We start from the raw sequence: 14,960 nt of genomic DNA, 5'->3' as shown, positions 1-14,960 counted from the left end.
CAGAGACGAGTAAATATACATCAATATCCTGATTAATCCGAAAAAAAAAGAATACAAATAAAAAGAATACACAAACGAACACCTTAAAGAGGAGATCGTGAGGCAATAGCAGCGAAATCCTGAGCTCTTGAGGATGTTCCGTCGTTTCTCGACTAGAAGCATCAAGATCGGAAGAGCAGATAAAATAAGACGGAGATCTTAAGATCTACATTACAGGAAATGGCTTAAGAGAAAGAAAGAGAGAGCAAAATATGGCATATTCGGCTATTGTGGATGTCTGGATTGCTTTTTCAACAAGAATTCAAGCTCCAAATGATCACTCTACAGCGCATTCTTCTACTCTTCAGATACCTTCGCTATTTCTCCCACTTAGAACGTTCGATATCGAAACAATCGATCCGAAACAGTGAGAAATTAGAGATTTTTGAGGATCTTATTGAAGCTAGGCGATTCCTCGAGTAAACGACGGCATTTTAATATCAACTACGAGAAGGAGAAAAAAGAAACAAAACGAGAACTCAAAGAAGAGATGCATTTAGCGAGACACGGCAAAATCACCACAAATCCGGGATTTTCCGGTCATTCCCGATTTCTCGACCGGAAAATCACGCCGCGACGTGAAAATAGGCAAAGATTCGGAGATCTGTTGGTGGCTACCTAAAAATCTCACGCTCCTGGACGTTTCAGTAATTCCTCTCGGAAGCGAGTTCCTCCAATAGGAGAACAAATTCCGCAGACAAATTACCAGAAATGCACGGATTTTGGGGCGAACTCTGCAGAAAAAGGGAAATCTCAAAGTACCTCGTCAACGATCGGCCGAGGGCCAGACGGAGACGTAGCGGAGTGTGGATTCTTCAAAGGTTCGGGATCATTTCCGTCATTTTCGACCGAAACGTCCAAAACAAATACATTGGGAAGGAGATAGACCACGTCGCCTTCCTCTTCTCGTGTCGCCGTCGAGAGAGCGAGAGCGAGAGAGTTCACGGGCTCTCCGCTTTCTGCTGGTTCTTGTAAATAATCGTTGGCGGGAAGATGGTGGTAATTTACTGTAATATCCCGCAGACAAAAGTCAAATGACCCGCGCGACGAATGTGGCTCTGCTCGATTTGAAGAGTAGATTTAGTCTGACGCTATTACCGGAAATACCCCTGCATTTTATGGTTTCGACTCCGCGTTCCCTCTGGAGTCCGGATTGGATGCACAAAAAACTTGTGCTCCGATCGCCCTCCATCAAGTCTTGGGTCCCACACCTGACAGACCCTGTGTCCCCAAGATGGTAGGTGCTTAATGCACAGATATTGCACCTGATATTTCAGGTTCCTGTAGCACACAATGACTAGATTGTTATAGGGGCATAAAGTCATAAACTAATATGAAAAATATCACAAATATTTGTGCATTAAGCACCTGATCACCCTCCATCTTGAAAACAAGGCCTGTCAGCTGTGGCGCTCAATGAAAGGCAATCATGCGCTTAATGCACAAATATTTGTGCAATCATATTGCACTCGATCCGGACTCTAAACTAATGGCGTGTTTTCATTAATTGTGTGTCCTTCTATTATTTGATGAAGGGCATTTATGTTGTCCAAGGCTTGTAAATTACCAAAAAGCCCTTGTAAGGAGTGTGGCAGATTTGGTTCGGTTGGGATAGTTGTTTCTCAAATTGGATAAACAGCAATCAGCTTTTGTTGTTTGTCACCTGACATAGGACGACCACAGTTCGAAACCTATGAAGCTTCATGCAAGGTTTTTATCAACCGGAGATCTTCAAATGCGCCATCGGTGATGATGGGGTTTTCGTCGAGTTAAAAGAAATAAATGTCAAATCTTTACAACTAATTGTAATTGTAATTGGTTATATGGCAGCATTGTCAGGGTAAGGATACCTTTGATAAGTTGGCAACCGAGGCTTATTAATAGCTCATTTTTATGGCTTTTAAAGGGGGGCATTGAAGTCAAATACAGTTTTTGAAATCTTCTTTGCAGGTAAGGGTATTTTTGTCACTTAAGAAAACCAACAGAAATCAATCAAGCAGGAGGAATCGGTGTACGGCCGGTCAATCATCAGAATTGATGGAAGAGAAATCTTGATATTTAAGAATTATTTATAAAACAAATATTTTTATTAAGCCATCATCTGCGAAAAATCAGTACGCTACGCACCACCATGGGAAACAGTTTCGCGGAAAAGGTGGCATCCCGTTGAAAAGAAAACTGGCCTCTTTTCTTGGGGGGGAAAGGTGTTTCCCAAGTTTGAGGCCTACAGAAACGCATGCCTCGCCCTTTTTCTGTGGCACACAAACGTGCCCTAATAAATTCTGTTGAGGCTGAGCCCAAAATGTGTAGGAACCACGAGCGGTGAAAGCAGACACACTCGTGCGCCAACGGGGTTGATCCGTGACATTATCTCAACATCCTCACATCCACTAGCCATGATAAAAGAATAGCACATAAAATGACATTTGTTAGGATTAATGGCTTTCATTTATTTATTTTTAAATAACATAAATATTTAATTAGGTTTTAACATTTCTTGTATTTATTTATTAGCATTTATTTTTAAAAAGATAAATATTTAATTAAGTATTTTTTAATTAACATTAAATATGATTCTACATGCTACATAATGTTTGCAGGAATTAAGGTTTTGATTTAGTATCTTTTTTAAATGACATGATTTTTGAATTATGGTTTTAAGGCATTATGTATTTTTTTAATTACTATACAATATTAAATACTAAAATAATAAATACTTAACTTTTGTTAGAACTTAAAATTTTAGTTTCTTTTTTTTTATCAATTAGCATAGATGAGAAATCTATGATTTTTTGCTAGGATTTACGTTTCACAAGTCGCCCTTACCAGAGGAGTAATGCCCTTGTAAAATAAATATAATAGATGCTGCAATAGACTACGACGACTGAGGCAACTACTTTTTTCTAGTCTTTATCTTTTTAATGTGCTCAATAATTGAGAGAGAGAGAGAGAGTTTTCGTAATATTCAAATTTTATATTTCAATCTTATCAAATTATTAAAAGAAACTTTATGTAAACACTTTATTCCCAACAAAAGGAAAAAAAATATTATTAGATAGCAACGATTCTTTTCACTATACATCCCCATTATTTAGAACGAACGCTTCAGAAAGATGGATCTATCCATACAATTAATTCACGTGAAAATCATATTGATTAGTAGGCGTTAGATATAATCACTAGTTACTATTTTGATGTTTAAAGGAATGATAACCATAGTCTCAAATATTGTTATTAGTGAAAAATGCATTCGGACCCAATCCGTTCACATCGTGCTTAGACCCGATTATTGGCCCTTTCGGTGCACGTGTTTGAACTTAGGATCAGGCCAGCAACATTCTCAGACGAAAATATCCTTTCAGAGACGTACACGATATTTTCAGTAAAACACGGAGATATATTAGCTAGATTTTGGAGTTTTGAGCAACTTAAAGTGTTTTAACGGACTCTAACTGGACTTGCCTCAGTTATACCGGAGTTAGAATCTGCATCACATCAGGACATCGGTCTCTTCTCGTCCTACCCGGCAAAATAATACCAGGCATCGATGAAAAGTCTCTTATACCCTTCATAATGTACAAAATACCTTACAAAAAAACCACCACATTTTGGGGGCTAAACGCAGATCAGGTCTGGGTGCAATCAAGATGGATCGTGCCGGACTTACAACCCGACACTTGGTTTGTCTACTAAAGTTGGAACAAGGGGAGCTTAGCTCGTACGGCTTATAGAGACCCCGATTGACACAAACTCCGGGCTGACTGATGCATACGCTTATTTGACACAAGGGGAGCTTAGCTCGTTCGATCTCGCCGCTCAAATCATCTGCGGCTACAAATTTGAAGAGAAGAGCTCTGACTTGGCCGAGCTGGCTAGACCTTGGTGCATCATGTGAGGTTTTAGGTAAGCCTTCGCTAACCCGATACTCGGGTCTGGATCCGGATCCGGGTGGAACAAGTATATGAATCGCACATGAAGGGACATGATTTCCATTATTGGAGAAGTGGAGGATGAAACGGGGCGTACGAGAGTATAAAACAGACTGCCGTTGGGTTTTTCTTTTCGAACTCGGAGGACTTCGATGCATATCTTGGGAAGGAGGCGTCCATTCTGAGAGAGAGAGAGAGAGAGAGAGAGAGAGAGAGAGAGAGAGAGAGAGAGAGAGAGAGAGTCTCAGGCCTTGCCTTCTGTGGGCGAGGGTGCTCATGCACGAAGTCATCGAGGTAATTCCTCTCTCTCTCTCTCGACTTGATCTATTTCGATTGATTGATTTCTTGGATTGCTACTCGATCGACCGATTGATTGATCGTAGTCGAAGCCCTAGAACGAGGTGTAGTTTGTCGAAATTACCTTGAATTATTGAAATTTTGCCCGAATTTGTCGTCGTTTGATATTCCGATCTGTACATCTGGGTCTAGGATTTGTAATTGTTCCGATCTGTTGATATTGTGCCAAGAAGGAGAATTCCGGGGATTTCGTGATATGCGGATCGTTTTCTTTTTTCTTTTTTCTTTTTCCTCTTTCTGTGATGTGGAAATTGGGGTTTTTGGCGTTGTTGATGGTCTTCGAGCGAATGATAGTGTTTTTCTTGTTTAAGAGCCCAGTTACTCTGTCTAGACGAGGAAGAACATAAGGCTTTGCTGCGCGCGTGGCGGGTTTCTTTCTGCCTTACTTTTTTAGGATTAAGGTTTGTTTGGATTTCTTGTAAATTGTGGTGCTTCCTTTGTAGTGTTTATTTCACTGGGTCTTTTCTGGTGATCTTCTGGCTCTGTTGTAAGGGCTGGATCATCAGCATTACACAGGATTTGCACACGCTTATCATTGCTTTTGAATATCTTATTTCCTCGATGAGTTTACGCCGATATAGGGCTTTTCCGGGAATCGTTTCTTTCAGGAAGTTTCTGTTTTTTCTCTCGTAATTTAACTGACTTACTGAAAATTCATGGGTTCCCCTGGAAGGGAAGTGGGATCATGTATACTTTCATGATTGAATTAAACGATCTTCATCTGAATTGACCAGTCTTTGGCAATTCTAGGAGGAGTAAAATGGAGATTGAATGTGAGGGTTTACTGGGGCTTCAATATCTGGTGTTGGTTAAGGTTTGTGGCTTCTTGCAGTTTTCGGGGTTTTATCTTGATGGTTTCTGTAAAGTCATTTCTTTAAGGTTGTTATTGAAATTCTGACTTTGGATTTTGGGAGTAGAATGCCAACCCAGGTTATATCTTCATTGTTTCGATTGACTCAAGTTCTTTGGCAAATTCCAAAAGTGCCCAAATTTCAGGCTTCAATCTCTGAATCTTATATGTTAGATGCCTAATTGCTGTGTTTTTTATAAGAACCTGAGACATCTACCTGAACCAAGTAGGGGAACTCATGCGACCAGTGGAATCCAACTGCGATAGTTTGTGTGCCAAAACATCCAAACAGTTTCTATGAAGGATTTGTCTGCTGCTTCTGGCATGCGTCCAGTCCACTTCTTACATCGGTAGCCAGCCATATCTTTGTCCATATTTCCTGCCACATACTGGCCTATTTTTGGATCTTTCTGTCATCTTTTCTTCTTTCCTCTCTCTTTCAACATGCCCTGCATGTAGGATTTACTTTTTAATGCCCGAAATTTCCCAAGAGATTGGGAAAATAAATTAAATTAAAAGTTAGTTATTATTGCGCTCATGGACATCATTGGGAAGGTTGGGTTGAAATGGGAGATAATCAATAACTGTTGCCAGGTGGGAGCATTTTGGGCGTCTTTGAACTTTCCATTTAGCCAATGCTCCTTATTTTGGTTTTCCATCCAATCATGTTAGGTTTGACACAATTTTCCAATCGTGTGCATGCAGTGATTTTGGAACCCCATTTCCTTTCCAAAATTTAAAAATTGTTACATGCACATGCACTCATGCAAACATATACACACACATGCATGCACACAGAGAAGAAAAATGTTTAACAAGTTCCTATAAATATTATGACGTTGGAGGAGGAGGGAATTAGGGTCCTTCATGTAAGCAACATTTCCGTTTTGTTCCTTTTGTGCTATCGGCTGTATGCAGTCTTATTCCATTTTTTCTTGTGAAGAGAACTTGGGCTTTTTTTTTCTGGATAGTTTCACGTTCATGTATCATGATGTTGTCTGTTGTAATTCAATCCTATATTATAGTCATGGGGATTTTGGGTCATAGCTCATCAATTTCCTAAGGTCATGAGAGTACATGCATATTTGTGAACTTGTGTTAGTGAAGCCAATATTCTGGACCAAAATCTTGTAGGTACATCCTTTGTAAGTTTGTATGTACTTGCATTGCATTTGGATGGGGCTATTGAACAAAGAGGACAACTGTTGTGTGTCTGGGTTGTGGATTATGAGCTTATAGTGTATGTTGAAGCAGACGCCTAGTTTTGAGGAGGCCAGCAGCATCCAACGATAAACCCAAAAGAGAGAGAGAGAGAGAGAGAGAGAGAGAGAGAGAGAGAGAGAGAGAGAGAGAGAGAGAGAGAGAGAGAGAGAGCAATCATTCATTAATCCCTGATCCCTTTAAATAGGGATCAGTTAAAGAAAGGTTCACAAAAAGAGTCACACATAATTTACTTAATTACGTATGACTACCCAAACTTATAAATATTACTTTTTAACACTCCCCCTCAAACTGGAGCATATATATCTATCATGCTCAGCTTGTCACAACATCTGAAAAAACTGGCACTTGCAAGAGGTTTTGTAAACACATCTGCGACTTGTTCCTCTGAGGTCACATGACTAGTAGCGATATGTCCCGTCTGCACTAAGTCGCATATATAGTGGCAATCAACTTCAATATGTTTTGTTCTCTCGTGAAACACATGATTGTTAGCTATATAGGTGGCTGCTCTATTATCACACATCATCAACATTGGGGCAAGGATCGTTACATGTAAATCTCTAAGAATGGATCTAACCCACGTCATTTCAGCAACAGTTTGAGCCATAGCTCTATACTCTGATTCAACTCTCGATCTGGCTACTACTCTCTGCTTTTTACTTCTCCAAGTAATTAAGTTTCCTCCTACAAACACACAAAACGCAGTGGTGGACTTTCTGTCATCAATAGCCCCCGCATAATCATCATTTGAATACGCAACTATATCAAGTGAAGAGCTTTGTTTATACAGGGGTCCCTTTCCAGGAGAGGATTTCAAATACTTGAGAATCATCATCGCAGCCTGCCAATGCAATTGAGTTGGCTTGTCCATGAATTGACTTATCTTACTCACAAGCAAGGAAATATCTGGTCTTGTCACAGTAACATATAGAAGTTTACCAACCAAGGATCTAAAACTTCTACTGTCAACCGGTTCTGCTTGTTCATCATACATATGAAGTTTCAGATCCATTGGGATGTTTGCTGGTTTGGCCCCTAACATTCCTGTTTCTTGCAATAAGTCAAGCACATACTTTCTCTGTGATAAAACTATCCCCTCACTGCTTCGAGCCACCTCTATGCCCAAGAAATATCTAAGAGGACCAAGGTCTTTTGTGACAAAGTGCTTCTGAAGATGAACTTTGGTATCTGAGATATCCTTGGCACTATTTCCTGTGAGTATAATGTTGTCCACATACACAACCATAACCACAATACCAGCAGAGGCCTTTTTAATAAACATTGAGTGATCTGATGCCGACCTGTGGAAGCCAAATGCAGACATAATTTCAAATAACTTCTGAAACCATGCACGTGGACATTGTTTTAGACCATATATAGCTTTCTTTAATTGGCACACTTTTTCACACTCCCCCTGAACCTCAAACCCTGGAGGTTGCTGCAGGTACACTGTCTCAGACAAATCGCCATACAAGAAGGCATTCTTCATATCTAATTGGCACACACTCCACCCATTATGGACAACCACAGATATGACAAGCCGAATAGTCCCAAGGCGAGCCACTGGAGAAAATGTTTCAAAAAAGTCAACCCCATATGTTTGTGTGTACCACTTGGCCACCAACCTAGCTTTGAATCTTTCAATAGAGCCATCTGAGTTGTATTTAATGGTGTAGACCCACTTACATCCAACAATATCTGCATCCACTGGAGGGGTAACCAACTCCCATGTGTTGCGTGAGAGCAAGGCATCCATCTCATCTTGCATAACATGCTTCCACTTGTGGTCCAACAACACCTGATGATGATTAAGTGGTATAGATGTGGCAGATAGAGCTGAGATGATATTCCTCATGTGTCCCCCAAGCCTTGCCTCTGTAACAAACTTAGAAATAGGGTGTAATGTGCATTGTCTTTTACCTTTCCTGATAGCAATCAACCTATCATCATCCACAACAGAAAGCTTAATATTTTCAGGAGATCTTACCTCAGAAGACGGAGGTAGTGTAGGTTCTGTTTTAGGAGGTAATCTATGAGTATACACCAAAGGAGGATCACGATACCAAGCCATTGTGGAAGATTGAGAAGCAGAAATACTCTGAGAAATAGACTCTAAGGGAAAAGGAGGTATAGGTAGGGGCATGACATCTCCTTGATTAACATGTAGTCTGGATGCAGTGCTTGAGAAATAAGGGACAAATTCAAAGAAAGATACATCCACACTAACATACTCTCGACGGGCAATGGGATCATAACACCGATATCCCTTTTGGTTTTTACGATATCCAATGAAAACACACTTGGTGGCTTGTGCAGAAAGTTTATCACGATTGGGTCCCAGTTTATGAACGAAGTAGACACATCCAAACACTTTGAGAGAAATTGAGAAAAGAGGAGCATTGGGGTATAGAATTTATGAAGGAATTTGTTCTCCCAATGATAATGAGGGCATACGGTTAATAAGGTGGCAGGCAGTGAGAATAGTATCCCCCCAATATGAAGGGGGCATACTGGATTGCAGCATAAGGGTGCAAGCTACATCTAGAAGATGTCTATGCTTCCTTTCAGTGACCCTATTTTGCTGAGATGTGTGGGCACAAGTAGTTTGAGGGCGAATGCCATTATTTTGATAAAATTATAGTAATTCATTAGATTTGAACTCAAGAGCATTATCAGTGCGGATAATCTTGACAAGAGAATCAAATTGAGTCTTTATTTCAATAACAAGAGACATAAGAATGGAGGGAACCTCCGACCTCTCTTTTATTAAGAATACCCATGACAATCTAGAAAAATCATCAACAATCACTAAGTAATAGCGACTCTGAGACCTACTAGGAACTTTACTAGGTCCCCAGACATCAGCATGAAGAATTTCAAACAATCTTTGACTCGATGGACTCTGACTGGAAGGAAATGAACTCCTGTGGTGTTTACCCAATTGACAGGCTTCACATTGGAACGAAGCAGAAGGAGGAATCTGAGGAAGAAGTCTATGAAGCTTTGGCAACCACTGATACGGACTGAACGACGGTTCTGACACTGAGTACGTGACTCCAACTGGTTGATGTAAATAGTAGACACCTCCCTCCTCATGGCCTCCATCAATCCTCTTCCTCGTCAGCAAATCCTGAAAAATACAACACATAGGATCAAATATCACCCTACAGTTGTGCTCTTTAGCAATACGACTAACTGACAATAAGTTTTGAGGAAAGGATAGAGCATGTAGCACATTAGTCAACTGAAGTGTGGGGGAAATGAAAACATTTCCTTGGCCTACTATGGGAGATGAACTTCTATCGGCCAGTACAACATTGCAATGTTAAGCAACAGGATTTAACTTAGAAAAACTTTTAGAGGTCCCACAAAGGTGTCTCGAAGCACCTGAATCAATAATCCATCTACTACCTTGGTAATTCAATTGATCACCTGCAGAACAAGCAACAACAACAACTGGAGTAGCAACACTCAAACTAGAAGGTCGGTGAGACACCAACTCATCATACTCTGCATGATTGAGGGTAACTGAATCGCTGGAAGAGCCAGTAGGAGTCTCTGTCTCAAGTTTTGCAACTTGAGCCTTAGTTGCATTTGGTTTCAAGGAGAAAGTGGGTGGTCGGCCAGTTTTATCCCAACACCTGTCTTCAAGATGCCTCAATTTACCACAGTAAGTGCATTGAAGCCCGCCTCTTCCTCCTGCTCCTCGACCACGACCTCTTCCTCGAGAGTTCAAGACAGCACCTCTTCCACGTCCTGCGGTGACAGCTAGGGCAGATGCCTATGATTCAGATTGAGTTTGAGGGAGAGTAATGACGAGTCTACTCAGACGATTGTAGGCCTCTGCAAGAGTAGGAACGTCAGAACCAGTCAACATCTGAACTTTTGCAACAGAATATTCAGATGATAACCCAGTAAAGAATCTGGCAACCATGGTCTGCTCTTGATGGGCCTTCTGTTTGGTGCAACATAGGGGCATGTGTGCATTTAGCCTCTCAAAGGCAGATTTGACAGACGCATAATATTGGGCCAAAGTCTGTTCTCCTTGTTGCAACTGGTAAATCTCCTGCTCAACCTGTAGTATACGACTGACATTGGTCTCATGCGAGTATGTATCTAGGAGATTATCCCACATTTGTTTGGCTGTGGTATAATAAATAAGACCATCAACTATATGAGGCTGAACACTATTCATTATCTATGACATGACAATATCATTGTCTTCTTCCCAGGTGACATATTTTTCAATCTTTTCAACTGGTTCCTGTTCTAAGAGGATATGTTTCTTTCGATGACCAAAAACTGACATCATGAAGGTGCGGGGCTACCTTGCATAGTTAGAATCGTCTAACTTAACCGAAGACCCGTATGAAAATGGGTTGGCAAAAGCCTTATATTCACCAAGAACCTCCCCCTTTTTATTATTTGCCATACTCAACTACAGGAACAAAGGCCAAAAAAAATATGCCCAGCAGAGATAGGATCTAAAGAGGACCAACACCAAAACACATCCAACTCTTTATTTAAAACAGGATATTCCACTCATCTAAAACTACTCACCAGGGACAAAAAAAAGGACAATGTCTGATCAGACCTCAGCCGATATATGCTGTTGTCGGTTCAAGACTCCATCAACTATATGCCCAGGTCCACGTTGAAATCTGGTTTTGTTCTTTATATATATATTTTTTATCACAGGCAATCTATATGATCCAAAGACAAATATTCATCTCATATCTATTCAATGTTTCTAGATCTGATCAACGATGACCATCAAATCTCTATCCACGACTATTGAAGTTTTCCTCTTTTTGTTTTTGAACTACACTGATCAGATTTCCACCAGATCTGCTCATCGACAATGATCATATTTTATCATGTAAAATCTGATTTCAGAACTGGATCTTCAACACTTGACAGATCCCTGCGACTTCTGTCAGATCTGAAGTCAGATCTGCGTCGACAACACCAACCAACGAATCAGATCTCCACCTGATCTGATTGCTTCCATCCACGTTTCACGATACTTGCTGCAACTTCCCATATCTGATTTCAGATATGCGCTGACAACACCAACCAGTGAATCAGATCTCCACCTGATCTGATTGCTTCCATCCACGTTTCACGACACTTGCTGCAACTTCCCACATTCAACCACAATAGCATCCCACGACCCACGATCAACAACAGTATCCTAGGAGGGAACGCTGCTCTGATACCATGTTGAAGCAAACACCCACTTTTGAGGAGGCCAACAACATCCAACGCTAAACCCAAAAAAGGGAGAAAGAGAGAGAGAGAGAGCACAATCATTCATTAATCCCTAATCCCTTTACATAGGGATTAGTTAAAGAAAGGTTCACAAAAAAAGTCACACATAATTTACTTAATTACGTATGACTACCCAAACTTATAAATATTACTTTTTAACACGCCCCAAAAATCCAGGACTTGTAACTTTTAGAATAGTTTAGAAAGCTTTGAAATCATACAATAATCAGAGTTTAAATAGTACTTCAGCGGAAAATGATATTTTTAAAACCACAAGTCAATGGACCTTGAGCGCATTACAGCGTAAACTTTCCTTTGTCGAATCCCACACAACTATTGAAATCAAATGGTTTAGAAATGGAGTTTTAATAATTGAGAATTTGTTCATGGGATTTTGCAACTCATTATATTTGTTGAAACAAAAAAGAAGTTTACTAAAACAGTTTTAGTAACTCAAGGTTTAATTAAAAGAGAATTTTTGAAATACACTTCAAATTTACCATGTCCTCAAGAGCGAAACGTCAGGGAAAGAGCTCTATCTTGATCTCATCACGCCATCGTGCCATCGCAGACTGTATTACCTATCCATTACCTGCCCATAAAATGGGTCAGTTTTATTAAAAACTGGTAGGTGCACAGAAAAGACAATATAGAACATAATTAAGCAGAATAATTTAATATGTCAAGTAGGCAGACAATTAAATAGCAATTTGTTTTCAGCAGAGTCATGAAGCAAACTATCATGAGCACAATGCTAAAATTATTACAAGCATTTTACTGACACAAGTAGGCTAACTATTACAAGCAAAGAACTGCATAAGAAATTTAACTAGCAAAATACAATGTTTCATTAACCACACACACAATTCCATAAGTATTGAACCTGTTGTACATTATAACTTTCATACGCGCATAACTCAACAAATTGTGTGATCGGATTTAAATTATGTTTCGATATTAACTGGCCAAGTGGGTACGCACAAGGCACGACTCTAGAAACAACCTAAATTGATCCGGGGGTTTATTATTGTAACGCCCCAAAATTTCGAACCTTATAAATTCCTTGAAATAGTTGGAAAATTCCTTTTCTTTACAGAGTTTATTTCTAAATCAGCGGAAACGATTTCTTTTAAAAGAAAAAGGACAGGTTTGACAACCTTGGGCACGTTAGCGAGAAAACAAAGATTTACCATGGACGATCTGCAATAATACTTAGGAAACCATTCCTTCTATTTAAAGAGAGTATCAAGTTTGTACAAAATTTGGGTTTCCTCAAGGAAAAACCGTATCAAAAACCAAAAATGTCCAGGAGAAACACTACGAGCAGAAACAGTGGATCCTTAAATCATCTCGCAGTCGCGCCATCGCCTGATGCACCTAATCGTCACCTGTACCCATGAGATGGGTTAGTTTTGCGAAAAACTAGCAGGAGAGTACAAAGACAGAAAGAACTAAATTAGGCATAGATAATTTATGCAGTAGGTAGTAACGAGCAAACTAAACAGATAGACTGGAGGAATAAGCTAAGTACAACAAACTGAAAAGGGTGTGCATGCTCATTTTAGTTATTACTTGATAACCGGCCATGCGGGTACATACATGGCACGTGAGTCGAGACGGTCGAGTCCAAGCCGAGTGTTCATTATGTTAAGTATTTTAATATACCTCGGTTGTCTGACTGAATCCTATTCCTATGGAGATGACCGATGGTCGAGAGAGTAAGTCCCCAAGGCCTGATAGGGATGCATCCAACTTCTGCAGAAGTGTTAGGCTAACTTATGTAGCCCCTATCCCTCCCCCTAACCTCCGATGACTGGGGAAAAACAGGTCTTTTGCCCTTTTTGAAAGCCATAAATGGACTGTCCATCGGAGTTGGTACCCTTCGTCCTCTCTCTTGACGAAGCAAGGTTGAATTGAGCGCGACAGGGTTTCTTAGCCGTTGCCTCATTCTTCATGCTCTGGTCCATTAGACCGAAACGAGCATCTTGCCTATGAAGGCGATCCCACTCTTATATGTGTTTTCAACAACCTGCACTAAGCATTAATCGAGGTCATAAGACTCTCTCATCCAATCGTCGTAGTACTAACATGTCTCGCATGTTTAAGAAGTACACTTACGAGAAAAGGGATACAGGTCCTTAATAGGAGCCTCGGGAGTGTGTTTCGCAAAGATATAATGTTTTTAAAAACTATTTTAACATATCAAATCTTTCGAAACCACACACAATCTTGCCAACATAAGGCATGTGATTTTCTCGAATCTGACATCCGATGACGCAGTGTCTGGGTGTTATGTAAGTCACGACACTGGTTTTGGTAAATGAGTTTCACAAAGGAACCTATCACCCAACAACTTGGTCTTGCCCCAGATCAAGGGTTTTCCCAAAACATATCGGGTGGAAAGAGGAATAGGTATTCCTCTCGAATACACTGAGTCTATGGCAAGGAAAAGAAACAAAAGATAATAATGCGAAAAGGAAGTGCCTGGGCGGGAAGCGCGACGGCAAACAGGAACTGCGAAAGTAAGGGACAAGGATCGCGAAACCGCGTCCTTGAATTAAAAGACAGTAAGTAGTAACTATGAAAGCAAAAGCCTGGGCACAAAGCGCGACGGCAACAGAAACAGAAAGTGTGTAAGCAAAGGACAAAGACCGCGAAACCGCGTCCTTGAATTAAAAGACAATAAGCAGTAAATACGAAAGTAAAAGCCTGGGCGCAAAGCGCGACGACAAACTGAAATGCGAAAGCAAAGGACAAGGATCGCGAAACCGCGTCCTTGATTTAAAAGTGTACTTATATACATATAAGTATATAAATATATCATTAAGTCTTTTCGATTATCAATTATTTAAGCTTGATTTAATTATTTAAGTCCTTGTGCAACTTCTCCTACCTTGGAGTATTGCGAGAATGAAGCCGTCTACGAACGTAAGTGATCGTCGGTTTAGTTCGCGGGGCGCGAACGGGCTCCGTTGCGTAACACTGCAAAAGTACGTAGTTTAGCATGTATAAAATGAATATAGGTAGGGAGAAAGCTCGGTTTCTCCGCAACTCAATGCAGGGGTCATCGGCCCCTACCGTTACGAAAGAGAACGGGGTAGGGTCCAATGACCCATGCCATTTAAAGGAGATGGGTGCAGGGGCCATCGGCCCCTGCCGTGATAATAGTAAGATGGGCAGGGGCCTTTGGCCCCTGCTAAGTCTTCAAAAGGAGGGGCAAGGGCCTTCGAGGCCCTTGCTGGGTTTTTTAAAAGGAGGGGCAGGAGCCTTCGGCTCCTGCCAGTCTTCTT

General features: G+C 40.6%; 1 long non-coding RNA gene across 1 annotated transcript in view; it reads left to right on the top strand.

Annotated features, from left to right (window-relative positions):
• Nucleotides 1-4,129: 4,129 nt before the first annotated feature.
• Nucleotides 4,130-14,960, top strand: part of LOC149845172 (uncharacterized) — a 28,678-nt gene continuing 17,847 nt past the window's right edge. Inside the window, exon 1 of the long non-coding RNA XR_016430174.1 lies at nucleotides 4,130-4,262. This is a non-coding gene — a long non-coding RNA (uncharacterized LOC149845172). The remainder of the gene's footprint in view (nucleotides 4,263-14,960) is intronic.

Source organism: Nuphar pumila, chromosome 2 (assembly GCF_984573655.1).
Source record: "Nuphar pumila chromosome 2, dmNupPumi1.hap1.1, whole genome shotgun sequence".
Classification (NCBI taxonomy): Eukaryota; Viridiplantae; Streptophyta; class Magnoliopsida; order Nymphaeales; family Nymphaeaceae; genus Nuphar; species Nuphar pumila.
The sequence above is the reverse complement of the archived record's forward strand: the minus strand, read 5'-3'. Positions and strand labels throughout refer to the sequence as shown.